The 21,648-nt window shown below is 35.9% G+C and overlaps 1 protein-coding gene across 14 annotated transcripts in view; it reads left to right on the forward strand.

Annotated features, from left to right (window-relative positions):
- The window catches only part of R3HDM1 (R3H domain containing 1), a 199,467-nt gene that overhangs the window by 39,541 nt on the left and 138,278 nt on the right, over positions 1-21,648 (forward strand). The window contains exon 2 of one of the 14 annotated variants that reach the window (XM_038565078.1): positions 14,097-14,347. The exons of the other annotated variants lie outside the window; for them this stretch is intronic. The gene's annotated coding sequence lies outside the window, so the exon portion shown is untranslated. The remainder of the gene's footprint in view (positions 1-14,096; positions 14,348-21,648) is intronic. 14 annotated transcript variants of the gene reach the window in all.

Raw genomic sequence — 21,648 nt, forward strand, 5'->3', positions numbered from 1 at the left:
GATGGAAACAACTCCCAAATGCCTATCAGCTACAAATGACAATTTATATGAAATGTCCAGAATAGGGAAATCTGTAGAAACAATAGATGAGTGTTTATTTAGTGTTGGAAGTGGTTTGTAGGGATTAGAAGATAATAGTTAAACTATACAGGGTTTCTTTATGGGGCCGTGAAAATGTTCTAAAGTTGATTGTGGTGATAGTTAATTCTGTGAATATTCTAAGAATTATTGAATTATATACCTTAAATGGGCAGGTAGTACGGTATGTGAATTCTATCTCAGTAAAGCTATAACAAAAAGTAAATGTCAGGAGGGCTTCTGCTGAAGACAGTGCTGGCCATCTAGCTACTGTCTCCCAATTTTCCTTGAAAAAAATAAAGAATGAGAAAAACTTGTAGACATAGTATAATTTGAGAGAATATAAAACCTCAAAATAACTTTAAAAAGAAAAAATACCAAATCTAGCATATGATCTCTCACATTCACTCCATTCCTGCCTGCCACACAACATTTTGTGGCAAAGAAATACAAAAAAAAAAAAAAAAAAAAAAAGACAAAAGAGAAAGGGCAAAATAATGGAGGGGAAAACTAAGCTTGATCTAAACACTTGACCAGAAAGATTAAGTGCACCCTAAAAATTCTAAGAGAAAAAGGATTCAGAGTAGGGAAGGGTCTTTAAAAATGCAATTTGAAGAGGCGCCTTTCAAAATGTCTAGTTTCAGGGGAGGAAAAAGAGGACAAAAGGGAGATAGCTGCTTTGGCTTTTGGGTGATGAAGAAAAGAGGAAAGCAAAAGCAGGATATTCAGAATCCAGCAAGACAAAGGGAACTTCAAAACTGCAGGGTTCATAACCAACTTCTCCCCCTAGAACAAAACAAACAATTGGCTGAAATATCTGGAATTTGCAGTATTGACAGAAGAGGGCACCATTAAAATAGTTAATCTGTAAATCATCCCAATAAAATAGTGTTCAAATGAAAATTCACAGCAGTAAACAGATGTATCTGTAAAAATGAAAATAAGTGAATTCAGTTTCCAGCTCAAAACAAAATCTAGAGAAACAACAGCAGAGTAAGCCTAAAGAGAGCACTGGAAGGAAATAACAAAGATAAAAGAGAAATTAATGTGGTAAAGAACAGAAAAACAGTAGGCCTAATTAATATACATAATGAATTTCTTTTGAATTACCAAAATAGACATTAGTAGCTAACTTGATCATGTAGAATAAAGCAAAAATATGCAAATTAAGATAAGGGTGAAAATAACCATTGAAAACAATTTTTTTAATTTTAAAATTCATAAGATACTACTTAACAGACCTCACAGCAATTAATTTAAAAACCTAGATGAATAATTTCCTAGGGAAATACAGATTACCAAAATTGAGTGAAAAATTACAAACAGACCAATTTCCACAGAAGAAATTATGTTAAGAAATTACTCCACCAAAAAGCATCACTAAAAAGCCAATGATTTCATAGAGGATTTCTACTGAACCTTCAAAGGCCATTTTATTTCTACTGCTATATATATTGTTCCTGAGCACTGAAAATTATAGAAAATTTCCTAATTCTTTTCATGGAGCAAATGTAGTGATACTTAACCTAATGAGAACAGTAAAAAATAAAAAGTACTACAAACCAGTATCCCTTATGAATATCAATACAAAAATACTAAATCATATCATTGTTATTAGTAAGTAATATGCTATGTTCATCTGAAATTTATTCTTTCCAAGAATGCAGAGATGGTTTCAGTATTAGGATATCTTTTTTTTTTTTTTTTTTTTTTTTTTTAAGATTTTATTTATTTATTCATGGGAGACACCGAGAGAGAGAGGCAGAGACACAGGCAGAGGGAAAAACAGGCTACATGCGGGGAGCCCGACATGGGACTTGATCCCTGTTCTCCAGGATCAGGCCCTGGGCTGAAGGTGGCACTAAACTGCTGAGTCACCTGGGCTGCCTAGGATATCTATTAATATGTTACTCCATGTTAATAGATTTGGGAAGAAAAATCATTTATTTCCATAGATGCTGAAAGAGCTTCCAAAAAAATTCCGCTATACATGATAACACACATATGCACTCAAGGAAATAGAAATTGTAGGATACTTTTTTTAATAATACCAAAACAAGGGCAGCGTGGGTGGCTCAGCGGAGAAATTAAGAAATTAATCAGAGACATGAGAATGGGTAAAGTAAAAAGAAGTAAAATTATTTCTTTGCATATACATGGTAGTATAGCTAGAAAATATTCGAGGATCACTGGTAAAACTGGTAAATCAAAAGAATTCAATAAGGTAGCAGTATATAGAATTAGCTTGGCCTCATATACACAATTACCAATTAATACTCATAGTAGTAGTGAAAACCTCATTTACAATAGCAGCAAAGAAAATGAAATACTTAGGAATAAACTTGAAAGAATTGTGCAAGACCTATATGAGAATAATTTCCTACATTTTTGAAGGCCAGTGGTAGACTTGAATAGGATGATTGCATTATAATTTCTAAAATAAATGCAATCCCACAAAAAAGCACCAAGAAACTTCTTATTAATGAAGATAGACTCACTGGTATTCAGTTATATGGAAAAACAAACATACAAGAATAGCCAGAAAGAAACTAAAAAAGGAAAAACTTCCAGGAGGGACTTCTACCAGACATTAAAACATGTGCTGTACAACCTCTACCCTTTAAAAAAAGGGTCCTATTGCCACACGAATAAAATAGAGCAATGAAATAGCTTAGAAACAAACCAAAGTACAAGTAGAAATAATAAAGGTGGCATTTTATATCACTCAGGTGAAGAAGAACTTCTTAAATGGTATCAGGATATCTGGGTAGCTGTTTGGAAAGAGATAAAATTAGATCAGCATTTTGCACAAGAATAGACTCAGCATGAAAGTGTGTATACACAGATGTTCATAGCATTATTCATAGTATCCAAAAGGTGGAAGCAACACAGATGTCTATCACTTGACAAGTGGTTAAACAAAATATGATCTAGCCATACAATGAAATATTATATGGCAATAGAAGGTGCTGATACATACATACTACAATGTGGAAGAAACTTGAAACCATGCTAAGTGAAAGAAGGAATCAGAAAGGCCACAGATTGTATTATTGTTCTATTTACATGAATTCTTCATAACAGGCAAATTATAGCAACAGAGTGTAGGTGAGTAGTTGCTAGGGGTTGAGGGAATTTGAGATAAAGGGGAGTGACTGCTAAAAAGATGCAGAGTTTTTTCTTTGCAGTGATGAAAATATTCTAAAGTTGGTAGTGGTGGTGGTTGTACAACTCTGAATATACTGAAAAACATTAAATACTTTAAATGAATGAATTGTATGACCTATAAACTAAAGCTGTTACCAGGGATCCCTGGGTGGCTCAGCGGTTTAGCACCTGCTTTCAGCCCAGGGTGAAATATTATATGGCAATAGAAGGTGCTGATACATACATATTACCTGGAGACCTGGGATCGAGGCTCCCTACATGGAGCCTGCTTCTCTCTCACTGCCTGTGTCTCTGCCTCTCTCTCTCTCTCTCTGTGTCATTCATGAATAAATAAAATCTTTAAAAATTAATAAATAAAGCTGTTACCAAAATAATAGACTTCAAACAGATAAATTTTTCAAGAGAGAAAGACCAAGACAGAGATCATACCACTATTGGAAGAAAATGGGTTTAACGGTTGTGTATGGAAAGATTTTCTTGCTTTGACTCAAAAAGATCAGAAGAAGTAAAAGATTGATAAACTGGACTTCATAAAAATAAGACAATTTTGCATGGCAAAAACCACTATTAGAAAAGTTGAAAGACCGTTGACAAATTAGGGGAAAATATTGTCAACATATACAGACAAAAGCCTAGTAAAGGCTTTTTATTTATTTTGTTTTTTAAGATTTATTTATTTGAGAGAGAGAGCGCACAAGTGTGCATGGGCTTGGAAGGAGGGGTGATAGGCAGAGGAGGAAGGGGAAAGAGTCCCAAGCAGACTGAGCAAGGAGCCTCATGTGGGGTTCGATCTTATGACCCTAAGCTCACAACCTGAGTAGAAACCAGTCTGGCACTCAGCTGACTGACTGTACCACCCATCTGCCCTATGAACTCTTAATAATTAAAGGCCAAAAAATATATTGAGAGACAAAGGACCAAAGACATGATGGAAAAATGGGGGAAAGACATAGACAACTCACAGTGTTATGACCCTTAAATTTAAGTTTTTATTGGGATGCCTGGGTGCTCAGTGCTTGAGCATCTGCCTTCAGCTCAGGGTGTGATCCTGGAGTCTCGGGATCAAGTCCCACATCAGGCTCCCTGCATGGAGCCTACTTCTCTCTCTGCCTATGTCTCTGCCTCTCTCTGTGTGTCTCATGAATAAATAAATAAAATCTTTTATAAAAATGAAGTGTTTATTTGTGTATGTATGTATTTATTTATTTGAGTGAGAACAGGAAGAAACAGACTCCTCATCAAGCAGGAAGCCCAATGCGGGACTCAACCCCAGGACCCCAAGATGACAACCCCAGCTGAAGGCAGATTCTCCTTTTTTTTTTTTTTTTTTAAGATTTTATTTATTTATTCATGAGAAACAGAATGAGAGAGAGAAGCAGAGACACAGGCAGAGGTAGAAGCAGGCTCTATGCAGGGAGCCTGACGCGAGACTCGATCCTGGGTCTCCAGGATCACACCCTGGGCCGAAGGCAGGCGCTAAACCGCTGAGCCACCCAGGGATTCCAGTACTGATGAAAATTAAAAAGTGAGAGCATATTCTCTGTAAGACTATTGGGAAGTAGGCACACTTCTTACATGCTGCTCGTGGAAATGCAAAGTGGCATCGCCCAACTTCTGGAGAGCAGTTGGCAATTCCTAATAAATAAATAACACATGCACTTAAAAATTTTTTTTATTTAGGGCAGCCTGCAGCCCAGGGTGTGATCCTGGAGACCTGGGATCGAGTCCCATGTCAGGCTCCCTGCATGGAGCCTGCTTCTCCCTCTGCCTTTGTCTCTGCCCCTCTCTCTGTTTGTGTGTCTCTCATGCATAAATAAATAAAGTCTTAAAAATACTTTTTTTTTTTTAAATCTCTACGTTTGGCTTGGGACTTGAGCTCACAACTCCAAGATCAAAAATCTCATGCGTCTCCAACTGAGCCAGTCACAGGCCCCTTAACGTGTGCACTTTTGAGACAGTAGTCCCACTTGTAGGGATTGTCTGTAAAGATAACCCTTCCATATGCACAAGGTTGTTCATTTTAGGAGTGTTTTAGTTGCAAAATATTGAAATGTCCATACAGGAGAATGACTGAATCAATTATGGTAAAGCTACACAATAGAATAGTAGGTAGCTGTAAGAAAGAATTAGGAGTATCTGAACTGTTATGGTGCAATTAAGTGAAAAGAATAAAGTACAGAAATACCTATGTATTATGCTAGTCTTTGTGTAAGATGGCAGATATATACACATGTATCTGTGCACAAATATACATGTATTTGTGCAAAAAAATATAAGAATGATAAAATAATGAAATTGGTTTCCTATGGGGAATGGGTGGGAATGTGGTAGAAAGGTTGGGGATAGTGGGAATGAGTTATTTAGGATGAGAAGGAAGCAACACGTCTCCAACTATACTTTTCTGTATGTCTTAGAACTTTGGTGATTTTTCACATGCCTCCAAAAATTAAAATCAACCCAATGTGTGTGTTTGGGCAGGCGGGGTGGGGTGTGGAAATGGGGATTCCAAAATAGAATACAAATCCTAGCAAATGAATTTAACTGTATTACAAATGAATAACATAAGTACACTGACTTGGGCAGGGCAGAAAGGAATTAAGAAAGTTTGAAAAATAGAACTTTATATACTCTAAAGACAAAAAGAACAAATATGCTCTGTGGAGTAAATGTTTTTCCCACAGAGGTATTGGTTAGGGGTTCTGAAACTATCTTTTGTGTATACTGAGTTTTGAACAACTAAGTGAATAACTAACAAAAGTATGATTTCTTATTGTTGGATAAAGGAATAGTCTAGGATGAACTCTGTTTTCTTTCACTGGAATTGGACATATCCATATGAACCCATGAGTGAATGCATATACAAATGCAGATATACAAAAGTAAATATAAATGTATGAATGTGTACATCCTAGCTTTCTCTTGAGAGGGACAAAAAGCACTGAAACCCTAGTCATAGCACATGAGTGTCCAGATTCTCTCTAAATACCATTTCCAGAAAAAAAGGAAGCATGGATCCTTAGAGAAATGGTTTTATATGAGTCTAAGACCCAGAAAATACAAAATGAGCCTGCAACATCATGTGGTACCAGAAAGTAATTTTTAAAATAAGGGTATTACATTATAATCCACAGAATAAAATACTTATTCAGATATTCATACATATAAAAAAAACATAAAGGGGGAGAAGGGATAGTACTTTCTTACAGTGGAATTCCAATAAGTATAAAAAAGGGAAATGAAAATCATCCTTCGGCAAATAGCATTGTAATAATTATTGCATGCAAGAAGGATAAGTGGATGCTAAAATTAGCAAAACTATGAGAAACAAGATGTTTTCAAAGTCACAGAATGCCTTCCCACAAGATACTTAATAGTTACAAAGCAGAAAGCAACTGTGTAGTAAAACATGGCAGACACCACCTTAATTAAGTAATCAAGGTAAAAGTCAGGAGTTTTAAGACAACATGGCTGCACCACGTATACCCTGATAATGCACTGAGAAGGGTGTAATTTCACTTCTCTGGTATTGTTGCCAAGAATTCATTATCTTAATTTAATCTTCTAATGAGAAAACATAAGGCAAACCTAAATTGACATTCTGTAAAATAACTGGGTGCCTTTAAGGTGTAAAGGTCATGAAAGACAAAGCCCGAGGAACTGTCACAGATTGAAGGGAGAGGAAGCAGATAAGACAGCTGAATGCAGTGTGAGAACCTGGATTGGATCCTAGATCAGAAAAAGGTATTAAAAGGCTATTAGAAACTGGAGAATTCATTTGCTTCAAGAATTTGATTAAGGTCAGATTTAGTTTATAATATTCTATCGATGTTAATTTTTTGACTTCAGTAATTGTACTATCATTATGTAACATGTTATCATTAGGAGAAGTTGACTGAAGTATATACAGGTGCTCTGCTATTTTTACAACTTTTCTCCCAAGCCTAAAATTATTTCCAAATAAAACATTTTTTTAAAAAAACCAGTTAGGGCTTGAGATACAGGTACTTTCTGCTACCTGACCTCTTATTACCTGAACTCGGAAACCAGATAAATTTTGACAAAACAGTAGCCTCGCTGTCAGAACTCTCACTGTTTGAAATAAGGCTGAATAGATTCACAAAATATGTGTATTTAATATTGATATTGATGTTGCACTATTATTGATACTTGGTCTAAATAGAATTCATTTTTATTTCCCAGGGGTCAACCTTCAACTCCTTGCTTATTCTCTCTATACTCTCTCTTAGAGGGCTCATCCATTTATTTGGCATCAGCTGTCACCCTTTAATTGAAAAATCTGTTCATGTCACCAACTTCATTGTCTTCATTGTCTCCCTAATTAGTCACAGTGAGAGTTCTAGCTCTTAAACTTCACTCACAAGGCCTTGCCTGTTTTGCTCCAACTTAATCTTCAGCCTCATTTTTAAAACTCTTACCCTTCCTTAAGCTTGAAGTTCTTGCTTTGCTGAGCTACTCTCATTTCACCAAGTTTACTCATCCTATGCCTTTTGACTCCTGCTCATATTGTTTCTTCTCCCCCAGATCCTTCACTGGCCCAGTAGATGCTTCCATAGTGTCATTTAGCTCCCCTGTTGTAGCACTTACCATACTATTATAATAATGTTCATATCTCTCACCAGACTATGTGTGGTATGAAGAATAAATTAGAGGGACGCCTGGGTGGCTCAGCAGTTAAGTGTCTCTTTGGCTCCAGGCGTGATCCCAGGGTCCGGCATTGAGTCCCGAATTGGGCTCCCTCTGAGGAGCCTGCTTCTCCCTCTCCCTGTGTCTCTGCCTTTCTCTGTGTATCTCATGAATAAATAAATAAAATCTTAAAAAAAAAGAAGATGAAATTGATAAATTGGAAAGGGACATGGAGAGACACCATTTAGAAGCTTGGGGGGGGGGGGGGGCAGCCCTGGTGGCTCAGTGGTTTAGCGCCACTTGCAGCTTGGGGTGTGATCCTGGAGACCCGGGATCGAGTCCCATGTCGGGCTCCCTGCATGGAGCCTGCTTCTCCCTCTGCCTGTGTCTCTGCCTCTCTCTCTCTGTCTCTCTCTGTCTATGAAGAAATAAATAAAATATTTTTTTTAAAAAGAAGCCTCTTGGGGAAATTCATGCAGGAAGGAAATAATGGTAATGCAATGGAATCCAAACATTTAGAAAAAAGTTTGTAAGACCCTTGAGGGCAAGTGTGTCCTGTTTGCCATTAGATCCATAGCTCATGAATACTTCTTTAAAGTCATGAATCCAATTCCTGTCTGGAACATTTCTCTTTACTTTTACCTGTCTCAATGCCTTACTTCTGTAATAATTACCTGTGAAAGTCTCTGAGTCTGGCACTTTAGATAGCCCATTGGTTGTAAAATACTGATTCACCTGACTGGGGAATATCTTAACTACTCTAGAATCTCCTCTGTGTGACATGTTGAAGAGGATGATTGAGCTTGTTTATTTGCTCCCTTGCTAATTTGTTTACTTGATTTTCATAGGGATGAGCTTGGGTAGATGAGACATTAGTGATTCTGCCCCATGCCAAATGTCCTACGTATTATAGTAGCATCAACGTCCTTTCAGTTACCCAGTTTTAAAGTGTTTGGGAGATCGTTGCCCTAAATTTTTTCTCATTTCATCAGTTGTCCATAACTTGCCAAGTTTTGCCTGGATGTATCTCCACTGCCTTCATTTTTCTTTCCTTAGTAGCACTCATCTGCAACTGTAGTTATCTTATATCTAGATTATAAGAATCTCCCAGTTTACATTATTACTTCCTTTGCCTCATTATCCTCAACTTAGATTCACAGTTATTTTGACTTTAAGCTTTGACACTGAATTATCTCAGTGATTTGAACTTTTCCACAGAATGGAATGTGGTAAATGAGATAATAGATGAATGCCTTGTAAATATATATCCCTTAGCTCTTGATTTATTTCTCTTTAAAATTTTTTCCATTTTAAACTCTAATGTTTGATTTTTAAGGTCTTTCATAATTGAACCAATGTTTGTTTAGCCTTAATTTCTACATAGAAAGAGAATCATGTACTAATCAAGAGTAAAGGCTGTAGAATTTAAACCAGCCTCACATCTTGGGTATGACACTATCCAAGACAAATCACTTAATCTGTTTGTACCACTGACTTTTCAACTTTAAAATAGGGCTAATAATGTCTCCTTTAGGGTTATTATCATGAGGTCTAATTAAATTAATATTTGCAAACTGCTTGTACCTGGCATACTACATTTGTCACATTTTTCCGATTTTGGTAGCAAATAGAAGTGTATTGACATTAATCTTAACGTGATCATTACTGAAGCATTCAATACATGTTGTGTATTTTTGTATTACATTAATACATATGTATTAATTGGACAGGAAACACTAAGGCATGCAGTAGTTTCACTTTGGGGAAGGAAATACCAGGTTCAGCATATGTTAAAAATGCTACATGGCATCTAAATGTAAGTAATAAGCCAGCTGGAGACTCGTTGGGACAGGACATGGGAAAAGCAATCAAGGAGAGAACTTAATGGTTCACAAGATGAAAGAAATCCATCCCATGAGGGACATAATCCCTGCATGTTTATATTATCTACCTTTGCAATTTATCAAATCCACTGAGAGCAAAGAAGCCAGCAGATTAGGCCAGATTAATGTTGGGCCATTTGTAAGCAATGTGTGACAGAAAGTTAAGCATCCAATTCTTGATTTTGTCTCGGATGATGATTAGGGGGTACTGGGATTAAGCCCTACTTCAGGCTCTGCAGGGAGCCTGCTTAGGAGTTCTCTCCCTCTCTCCCTCTTTCTTTCTCTCTCTCTTTGTCTCCGCCTCTTTTGCCCCTCCCCTGCTCACACACACATCCTCTCTCAAATAAATAAATAAATCTTTTTTTTTTAAAAATCTGATTAGCTAGTTTATGCTACTATCCAGTTTACAGTGAGACAGGCAATCATCATGTCACTTCACTCCTGAGGTTCAGTTTCCCAACTAAAAAATAAGGTGGGGACTAGATAAGAGTGTTCCTGAGGTCCATTGCAAATGTATAAAATTCTATTAGTTATTTCATTAATCAATGAAAGCATTTTACTAAAGATGTATAATATAAATAGAAGTGTCTTGACCAAACCAAGACTCAAGATTATTGTACTTTTGTTGTTTATTGACAGTTGGAAATAAGTGTTCCTTATTGAGGGCGCTATTCTGGCTGAAAAATAAAAATAGGCCACAGGAAATTAATTTCTTCTTTTTATGTTGCTGTAATTTCATTTTCAGTACAAGTAGCAGAATCTTAAGGAAATGAGGAAATTTCCAGAGTTCAAATGTATCTCTAGCATAGAATACCATTTGGAGAGACTAGCTTACTCAGTAGCACAAGAAGTATGTTGAGGAGTGGAGGGAGGTGTAGAAACCCACATTCTTTGGCATGGAGTAATGGAAAGAACCCTCCCTTAGCAGGATAATGTCTTCTGCATTTTATTTTTTATACTTGAAAGTGAGGTATTTTTACTTCAAATTACGGAGTTTTAAAAAGGAAAATATAGTATATTTGCTAATAGGTTATTATTGCCTTATGATAGTCTCCCTGCCCCTCTTTTATAGCATTATAAAAAGTAATCCTAATAAAAATAATATCACAGTTTTTTTTTTAATATCACAGTTTAAAAGATGTGTCAGATTCTTTAAAAAAGCTACAGTAGATTAAGACTTTACCTCAAAAAGAAAAAAGGAAGAAAGACTGCTAGAAAAGATTATATAGAAAAGTTTAAAGATAGTAGTATAATGAGCATCCAAATACCTTCTGGTTTTACCAGAAGGTTCTTAATATTTTGTCATATTTGCTTGTTCTGCCTCTGTGGCTAATGTATTTTTATCACACCCCCAAATTTTAATATTGATAAATTTCATCTCATATACTAACCATACAGGTGACACCCCCTCCAGTTGTTTGTAAATGTCTTTCATAGCTTTTTGAAAAATCCAGAATCCAAATATAACACTTCATATTTGTTGTCATGTCTTTCATAATTTTGCTTATTTTTTCATAATATTGATATGTAAAGAGTTCAAGCTAGCTGTCTTGTAGAATGGTCCACAGTAGAAGTTTGTCTGATTGTTCCCTCATGATTAGATTCAGATGAAATATTTTCAGAGGAGTATCTCATAGGTGATTGTTTTTATCTCCTACTACATTACATCAAGAAGCATGTTAGTCTGTCCTGTTATGAGTGATGTTAAATTTGGCACTTGGTTAAGGTAGAGTCTGCAGGTTGTAAACATACCTTTTACTCTATGTAATTAAAAGTTAACAGAAATCAAAGAATATCTTGTTCACTGACTTTCATCCAGTAGGTTTTTGTCATATATTCCTGATCTTTGCCAAGAATCTGTTATTACATCACTGGAAGCAAATACGATTTTCTACTTGTAAGAATATGTTAACTTTCTAAAAAATCAGTTCCTATAAGATGTCCCTTGCTTATGGTAATCATTTGCTCTTTTTATTTAGAATGTCTTAGGAAATAGTGAGAGAACTATGTTCAAATGTTGTGTTCACCTATAAAGGTCAGATACTTAAGTCGAATAAGAGCTAAGGCACTGAAAAGATTAAAGTTATCAGCAATGTCAGTAATTTGATTTAGACGGTTAAATTTCAGTCATTAGTCCCATAGTTGCCCTAGTTCCTATAATTCAGTTGGGAATTAGGCTTTTACTTTATAACTATAGTTAAACACTGTGTTAGTAGAGTAAGTGTGCCTCCATTTTTGCAGAGGACGTTACTGAACATTTTAAGAAGTACAGTACGAATCTTGAGATGCAGGCAAAAAATTAAATTCTTTAATTCATCTTTCTCTTACCAAGGATTTATTCTTGAAAGTTGTCCTTTGTTACCTGACCTTGTTGGTGCATTTTAAGCACGTTTTCAAGACATCATAAAGGTTTCTAAATCTGTCACTGTTTCTTTGTATTGAACACTTACAGGGTGCAGACAGACTGACTTACTAATTAATGATAATCGTATCCATTAATGGTAATTAAAGGTAGAGTATCCAAAAGGAATATTGGAGGTGCTTTGTCTTATTGGCTGATTATGAGTTATTCCTAAATGAAAGGTTCATTATCTATGGAGTTCACTATTAACGTCTAAGTCCTTTCCCTTCAGAATCTACTTGACAGTAATAAAACTATATTTTAAAATGTTTTTATTATGATTTTTCACTAATTCATAATTACTTGAATTTACAAGGTCTAAAAATTTCCCAAGCTCAAAGAGAAGTAGAATCATGTGGTATTATCTAGGTATACAAGTGGATTTATCCTGACCTTTCTGGCTAGTAGAAATATTCATTTTAATTTTTGCTACAATGAAAGTAAGTTCCTTCATTATTCTGCATTTTAGTTTGTCCATCTGTTGCATAACAAAAGCCTTTATTATGGTTTTTAAGAAAAGCTGCTGTGAATTTGTTTCTCGTAAGTAACAAAGATTCTGAGAAAAAAATCATTTGTACCCATTGATAAAGGCAGTAACCATTTGTGGAAAAGTCGGGAATTTGGATATTTGTTTGGGATACTCAGGCTTGATTTTTACTTCTTAAACACATATCTGGAGACCACAAAGTACAGGGCATGATAAGGACTGTATACTGGGAAAGTAGGTATTTTGAGGAACTTTAAGTAAATTAATGTGAAACCTCTCAGTCAAGAATCACTGATATTAGCTGCTGTGATCACCTTTGTTGTTTGAATAGTCAGAGAAGGTTTTGTGTATTTAAACTATTAGTCTATTTTTGGGGCTGAAATATATGGAGCCAATTTTTGAGAAAAGAATAACATTTCCAAGTTAAAAAGACAATGTCTTTTATTTTGCTGTTTGGTGGCTGTGCACTGCTGATCTGTTAGGCTGTAGGGCATATCAGCTCTATAAGACTTAATCTTGTAGTGGCAGAGAAAAGGAATATGTCTGGTTGGTGGTATACATTTTTTCTTCCAATAGTACAGGTAATATATAAGCATTGTCTGATTAGGATCCGTACAAGATTCCTGTATGCTTATAGAAAGTATTAGCTTTGTTTCACAGAACGGGAAACAGGGACGTGCCTTACCCAGCTATCACAGAAATCAATAGTTATAATTTAAAAAACACTCTTGTCTGCTTATTTGGTGTTTTACCCAACAGACACAATTGGTTTTCTGTTTTCTTCATTTTATTTTGTGTGTCTGTTCTTAGGTATTGAATATTAAGGGGTTTGGTGTTGTTTTTTAATTTGATTTCCGTTGATTCCTTTTCTTCTAAGTCCACCACTTGAGCTCCTCTAGACAACAAGCATCTGACACAAGGCGGAATTGTCCTCTGATCTCAGCTCTGTTGCTGTCTCCATCTGTTGGTGTGAAGAAGTAATGCTCTTGCCAGAATAAGCAAGCTCATTTTAATTTTAGCAAAAACAAGTTAACAAATAAGGAATTATGCTCTTAATGCGTTTTCTTTGTGACAATTAAGTCAGTTTGAAGATGCAAAAGTATCATGGGATATCAGCTTGTGTAGGCAGATTGTCTTTGTTTTTTTATAGGCTTTTCGCTAATGATACTAAAAGTGTCAAAGAGAGTTATTAAAAAGCTGATAGAGTAACCATGCCAATGAATCTATACAGTTTGTTTTAGGGAATTCAAGAGAAAGATAATTATCTAAACTTTCTTCATCAGTATGAGGTCAGGAATCAGTGTGCAAGAAAATTTAGGAGTGAGAAATCTCAAAAACCCTGACAGCCTTTGCACATTCACAGTTTCATAGGCTTTTGCATCATTGCTTCTGAATTGCTAATGAAGAGCTCAATATAGCTTCTGATGCATTTCAGATATTCTGGGTGGTGACTGGCTAGAGTGTTACTGACATCACAACATACAGCTGTTGACTTTCTATTGTCTCTGAGTCCTCGGCAAGTGCTTTAGACTGCTCTAGCAGCACTCTCCCAATGCCTGACTAATCAGCTGGCTGTGTGTGCCGTGAGCTCTGTAGAGGAGCAATGCAGAGCATCAGTTTACAGATACTATGGAAAGTACATCTTCATTCACTCTGTATGATGAAGCGAACACCAGTACAATGAAGGTATGTATGTGACTCTTCGTTTATATGCTAAATATGTACAAAAGGTAATCAAATATATGAAGAGTTATTCTTGATGTCACTTAGTACCATAATTTTGCTAGGGGCATGTGTGGTAAAATCCTTACCGGGTTTAAAATGAGAGCATGTTTTAAAAATGATTTTTGCTTATTTTTGCAAAGATCTATTTGTTTAGGTTGATAGAATGGGGAGTAGGAGTCATTTACTTCTTATCTGTACTACAAGTTTCTCCTCCCCAACCCCCGAAATTTGTGGTAACTCTTTGTACTGTATTGATTGAACAGTTTGCCTATATGCTCCTTGTTATTTGTATATATAGCAGAACAAATTGTCAGAGAAATAATTTCTCTTTCAGATTCATCTTAAACAGACATGCTGTATTGCTTGTTGAATCTTAAAAATTTCATTGTCAAACAAATGCAGTGTAGATGAGATTCCTCTTTTAGAAATTAAGGAACTAAAAAAACCTTAACTTTCAAAGCTGATGTTAATTTTTTGTACCCTTTTTTGGGGAAAGAGGTAGAATAATTTTTAAAGTACTTAGAGCAATACCTGAATCTGTTATTCCTATAATTAGCAAAATCATACCACATTGCAAAAGAGCTAATGCTAATAAAACTATGTAATTTTTAAGAACTATCTTATTTCTAATCCTACTGTCTAAATTTTGACATTTGATATTTTGTGATTCTCCAAAGCAGGAATCTCACCATATAGGTGAAATATACTGATATAACTAAGATATGTTTAGTAGTGTGTAACTGGCTCGTTTGAAAGATTTTTTAGAGTTTTGCTTGCTTTTTATTTAGAATTAGCTGAAATTTTACCAGTATATGGAATTGCTATGATATTTTCAAACCCCCCCCATGTGAAAGTTATTTTGATCTTAGAAATAACTCCTTTCTTTTAGAGGAAACAGAAGGAAAATCACTAAATTGCCTATTATCAGTGCTGAATACCATTACTTCTCTTTCTTTTGTTTCTCATTCCCAACTGTGTAAGTAATTAGGATCATGAAAATATTAATAGCTATTAATAAAATTAGGGTCTTTTATCAGATACATTATTTCAGCCTAATGCCAGGAGAATTTCATCATTCCTCTTTTAAGCTTCAGGGTTTCTTTTAAGTTTTATGTTGAGAAGTAGAAAAGAAAAAACTAAACAGCATGTACTCTGAATTCTTGCCTACAACTGCTTTCATCCATATTTTGTCACATTCTACTTTTTTCATACCTTTCCTCTTTTTTACTCTTTTTTTCTTTAGATTTCTAATTGCATCTCTCTGCCTCCCCCTGCCCCCCCCCGTATGTGTGTGTGTGTGTGAGAGAGAGAGAGAGAGACTTCCTGTGTGTTTGTTCCTCTCCGTCTTTCCTCTCCCCTAGCCCGTTGGTCTTTTCCACTTTATCTCCATCTCTCTCCCTTTCTGTCCATCTGTCTGGTGTCTCAGGGTATCTGTCCCTGTCTTTCTTTCCTTTTCTGCTCATCAGACTTTCCCTCTCCCTGATCTCTCCCTCTCTGTTTCTGCCTCCCAGTCCCTGTCTAGCCAATTCCATAACTCCCTCTCTCTGTCTTTCTCTATCCCTTTTCTCCCTTTCTGTTGGCCTATATCTGTCCCTCTCCCTTTGTCTCTGGCTCTCAGTGTGCCCCTTCTCCCTTTATCTTTCTGTCCTCTCCCCTTTCCTATCCTTGGGCACTTACCATCCTTTCCTCTTCCATGCCTCATCTCTCCCTACCTCTCTGACCCTGTTTCTGTCTCTCCCAGTCTCCCTGACTGCCCTTCTCTTTCTCCGTCCCTCTCAGCATTTTGCTCACTTTTCCAACCTACCCTCAGGTCTTTCGGTCTTTCCTTGTCCAAGCTTTACTCCAAATTTCATTGTCATGGTTTTTCATTTTTCATTGGAACCAGATCAGCACTTGACTTTTAAATTTTTTTTTTTTGCTTAATTAATACGAGTTACTAGTTGCATTTTAATTTATATTATTTAAACTCTGTGCTTTCTAAAACATATTAATGGATAAATAATTAAATATAATTTAGATAAGCAAATTTTACACTTTGCTCAATTTCTTTAATTTTTAGAAACTTATGTTTCAGGCCTTACAAGTGGATTGAAATGATCACATATTGAAATTATCATTTAAAATTATGCTTTCCAAAGATACACATTTATACTGTTTAGGGAATTCTTTTTCTTTTAAATAATTTTTTTATTAATTTTTCAAGATTTTTAGAGAGCAGTTTTAAAATTACTTTTCAAGATAATTAACACAATATCATAATTGTGTTCCATAGTATGGTAAACTTGTATTTTTTTATACCTATGTGGCTTTTTTATGCCATTTTGTATGTTCCAAATTTATTACATTGGACATATGCTGGGATTTTTTTCTTTCATTTTTAACTTTTTACCTTGAAATAATTATAGATTTACAGGAACCCACAAAAATAGTACACAGAAGCCCCATGTATGTTTTTAAAGATTTTTAAAATGTCTTCCTCAGGATTTTCTATCTTGTCTCAGTTTTTTTAAAATATTCTGAACAACAAAAATTGATTTAACATTTACCTGTTGTTGTTGTTGTTGTTGTTGTTCTTAAGATTTTATTTATTTATTCATGAGAGACAGAGAGACAGAGACACAGGCAGAGGGAGAAGCAAGCTCCATGCAGGGAGCCCAATGTGGGACTTGATCCCGGGACTCCAGGATCATGCCCTGGGCCGAAGGCAGGCGCTAAACCACTGAGCCACCCAGGGATCCCCATTTACCTGTTTATATAATCACAGAACTAGCAACTATCATCATACTGTGTTTGCTTTGTTTTGTAAAGCAAATTAAGATGGCGATTTGATGAAGGCATAGTATATTTTAAATAATACTGTGTTTTGTGATAAATAGCATAGAACTATCAGGGAAGAAAATTTCAGTTAACAAGTTATATATGTTTAAGAAGCAAAGAAAGCTATGTAAGATGAAAATCTTGTCAGACAGAGTTAAATGTCATAGTCACATATATTTGTCCTCTTAAATTATGTAGCACTTGTCATTTCTATGTTCTTTTGATTGTTGCCCTGCTTGTTATAGTTCTCATCTCTGCTGTTAAATCAGACACCTGGTCCTGTGGGGCACAGGGCAGGAGGTGAAACAGGACCAAAAAGTCATTGTCTCTGTAAACCTTGTTATCACACCTCTAGCTAATCAACCCTTATTCTGATTGATACAAGTTATCTTTAATAAAATGAATATAGTGATTTTTATTTTTTCAAACTAAGATCCTCTAAGCCATAGAATTCCACAGAAATGCTTTAGTAACTAGAGGAAAGCCTAAAGCCCAGTTAATGTCTCTTGACCCAGCCCTACTTTCTTACTTGACCAGAGCAAGGTTTATGGGTTGGGTGATGGGGAGGAATGAGGAATGTGTGTGTGTGTGTGTGTGTGTGTGTGTGTGTGTGTATAATATATATATTATATATTATATATTATATATATTATATTTTATGTTTTATATTCTATATACAATATGCATATAAAATACTAAATACTATGTAAAATATAAAACAAGAATTGCTAACTAGGAGTCACATATATGCTTCTGGAGAACCAGGAAACCCTGTAAACCACATGCAAAAATGTCTCTGAACATACACGTGTCTGAGTGCTTCATTTCTGCAAAAAAAAAAAATCCTTCTCAAGAAGATCCTCTGATGGTCTAAACATAATTAAGAATTACTGCTTCGTGGTGTCTATAAATCATTACTCAGTCTACCATGTGGATTTAACATTTTCTTTCTGTTTATTTTCAAATGCTTAGAAGGGTGTATGATTTCCTCCTTCAACAACAAGCACTTCCATGAAAATCATGTGGGTTGTTTTTTTTTTTTTTCCGAGTAATTTGAACATTCCCAGTGACAGAAAACCAAGCACATCTGATGTCAGGCCACAACACGGGAATTCTAGAGAGACACAGCAGAATGTTCTGTTACTGCAGTACCTTCAAAGTGCTAGTTAAACTACAGCCTTTAATAGATCAAGAATGAATGCCAAAATAATTCAGGACTGCATGCCCCCACTGAGCTCCAATGAGATGGTTGTAAAGAAAGCAATAAATTTATTATGTATTAACAAACAATTTGATATGTTAGACATAGCTAGGAAATAATGCAAGACATTAAAAAAATCAGATCTGAAACGTGTTAGATTCTGAGTTTATTCATTTTGTGCAAAGCCATAGACAGTTGAACCAATTAAATTTGGACAGAACCTTAGGTGTTTTAAAGAGAAATTTTCTCCTGCTCATTTTACAAGTTCAGCGTATAGTGTGAATGCTAGAGACCATGAAGGTCTCAGCGGTGTTCACTCATGCCTCGTAGCAGCATCCTCAAGCTATAAAAGTATTGGCACTTTGTTGTATACATCCTTTTGTAGAGTCCGAAGGTAGATGAGGGCAACTGAAAGACAACACCTGTGCTACCTCAAGCTGTTTTTAAGCTATTTTTACTGACCATGAAATGCTCTTTGACCAAAAGAAGAAATAAAACATTTTTGAACTTTTTTTTACCACCGAACATAATCCCTAGGTGCTTTCTGAAAAGAGGGTTATGATCCTTTGTTAGAAAGAATGTAGCCAGCAGTTCAAGAAATGAACGGTGGCACATTAGTAGTTATAAAACAGAATGTCTGCCAATTGTAACCTAAATTAAAATCCTATAAAGGAAACAGACTTTTTTTGTAAGAAAGAAATGGGTTATGTTAGATCTACTGATTCAAATGCCAGAGAGAATATGAAGTTTCACATGTTGATAAAATATATTAATCCATCAAAGAACCTTTGGGTGGATTAGATAAATGTGCTAGAAGCCCAGCATGAGTTTTACGAAGACTCTTTGATGACAGAGCTTAATACTTTCAAGGCCTTCAAAGAATTTTCATTGTGATCCTCTGGTAAGAATGAAATGCTAGTCGTGGGTAAAAAGTACGTGGAGGTAAATTCATTTGGTTATATTAGTTATACAGAAAAAAAAAAGTGAAATAGAATTCCGAAGGAGTAAAGGGAACATCATCACATCACAGTCTAGCTAAAATACCACAAAGACTCAAAGGTTTCTTATGGGATAGCCTAACACTTGGCATAGTCTGTGTAAAGTATATACCTTCTCATTGATGACATTATAAATGGCTGAATAAAGAAACTGGAATTATGTTCATGATGATGTTCGCTTTTATTCATGAACTATAAACTACAGATACGCTAAAAAATACATTAGTAAGGGATGTAATGAATGAGACTAGACAATGCAAAAGGTTGAAAATTGCAGTGACTTCTAATACCAGCTAATCCAGAGTAAGGACACAGTAGTCCCCTACAAATCTACTCTCACTTCAGACACCAGCCCGTCCTCACTTATGACCAGCAGGCTACAGATTTGAAGATTCCTATTATCCCCTCAGTATTGATAATTCACTCGAACAGCTTAACCCAGGAAAGTGCTATACTTAGAATAGAGTTTTATTATAAAGGATGCAGTCAGCACCAGACAAAGGAAAGACTGACTCATGGGGCCAGGTCTAGAAGGATCCCAAATGCAAAGCTTTCCCTGCCCTCTCTCTGTGGAGTTAGGATGCATTATCTTCTCATTCAGTGATATGTGACAGTGTGTAAAATGTTGCCGTCCAGGGGAGCTAGATGGCTTCAGCATACGTAGTTTTTATTGGAGTTTCATTACATAGCTGTGAATGATTGAACCATTGGCTATGCAATTGAACTCAAACTCCCACCCATCCTTCTCTTCTAAGAAGTCATGCTGTCATCAAATGGCTCAAAACCTCAACTTACTAATTACCTGGTTAGTCTTTCTGGTGTGACCTGTACCCATCCTGGATCATTCATTAGCATAAACAACTTAGGGCCCCACCATGAGTCACCTCATTAGTGTGAACTATCAGGACCTACCATCAGTAACAAAGACGTTCCCATGGCAAGGCTTTAGAAGCTACCTCCCAGAAACCAAGGACAAAGGCCAGCCAAATTCTTTATTATACAGTATTTTATTCTCTATTAATATTGTCTTTGGTGCTATGTATTAGGTAAATAATTTACTTTCATGGTCTTCCTTATTTAGAAGAGAAAACTTGAGGTCAAGACTGAATACATGATATTTCTCCCTCCAACCAGTTCCCTCTAACTAGTTCCATTGCTTAGAAGCATCTGTAAGTAGATAATACACTATTTAAAGAATGAACTATAATTATCCAAACTCAGTATGGAATAGAAATCTATATTCTCTCTCTTTACATCCCCATTATCTTAAGTTCTTCTCTCATCCTCATTATCTGTGCCCAATTTCCAAGGATCTAAACCTTTAAATGTTCTTTATTTATTTCCCAAAGCATGATCAGATGGTAAGACCAGTCTTTTTTTCCTCTTTGTAGTCTTTAAAAGAGATTTTGTTAAGTGCCAGGAGATCTTATTACAAACTCATCTATTTCAGTCCTACATTTAACACATAAGTAGGGAGCTCCCAGTTTAATCCCAACTATGATAGGTTTAGAATTAAGGCAAAAGACGTTTTATCCTCACTAGCACTGTATTAAGAGATAGTTAATAAAGCCTTCAAGTACAGAGTTACATTAATGGACCTCACTTTATTGCATTGTCTCTTGCCTTCATCTCCCAACATCTAAATGCCTTTAGAATCTCACCAGGTTACCCCAGGATTCTCCAAGGTATCTCCTGGGAGCTCCTGAATAGCTTTAATACTGTTCTAATTTTGTCCTTCTCTGGCCCACTACCAGTTTTGGTAGTGCTTGCTATAAATTTGCTCATGTCCCTGCCCAAGGTTCCATCTCCTAGAGCATCCAACATTAGTCCTCAGGGTACCTTATTCTCTAGAGTCTTCTGTTCTGGGCTCCATCTCTGGGCATTACAAAGCTTTTTATCTCCTCCTTTTCTGCTGCTTTGCTTCACTAATGAAAACATTTTTTTAGCTTCTAGCTTTGCCTCAAATTAGGGCCCTTTCTATGTAAAGATATATAGAGGGATCCCTGGGTGGCGCAGCGGTTTGGCGCCTGCCTTTGGCCCAGGGCGCGATCCTGGAGACCCGGGATCGAATCCCACATCGGGCTCCCGGTGCATGGAGGCTGCTTCTCCATCTGCCTGTGTCTCTGCCTCTCTCTCTCTCTCTCTCTCTCTCTCTCTCTCTCTCTCTCTGTGACTATCATAAATAAATAAAAATTAAAAAATATATATATAGAAAATTCTTTTAGTACTCTAGCTTTCACAATTTC

This window comes from Canis lupus, chromosome 19, assembly GCF_011100685.1.
Source record: "Canis lupus familiaris isolate Mischka breed German Shepherd chromosome 19, alternate assembly UU_Cfam_GSD_1.0, whole genome shotgun sequence".
Taxonomy (NCBI): Eukaryota; Metazoa; Chordata; class Mammalia; order Carnivora; family Canidae; genus Canis; species Canis lupus.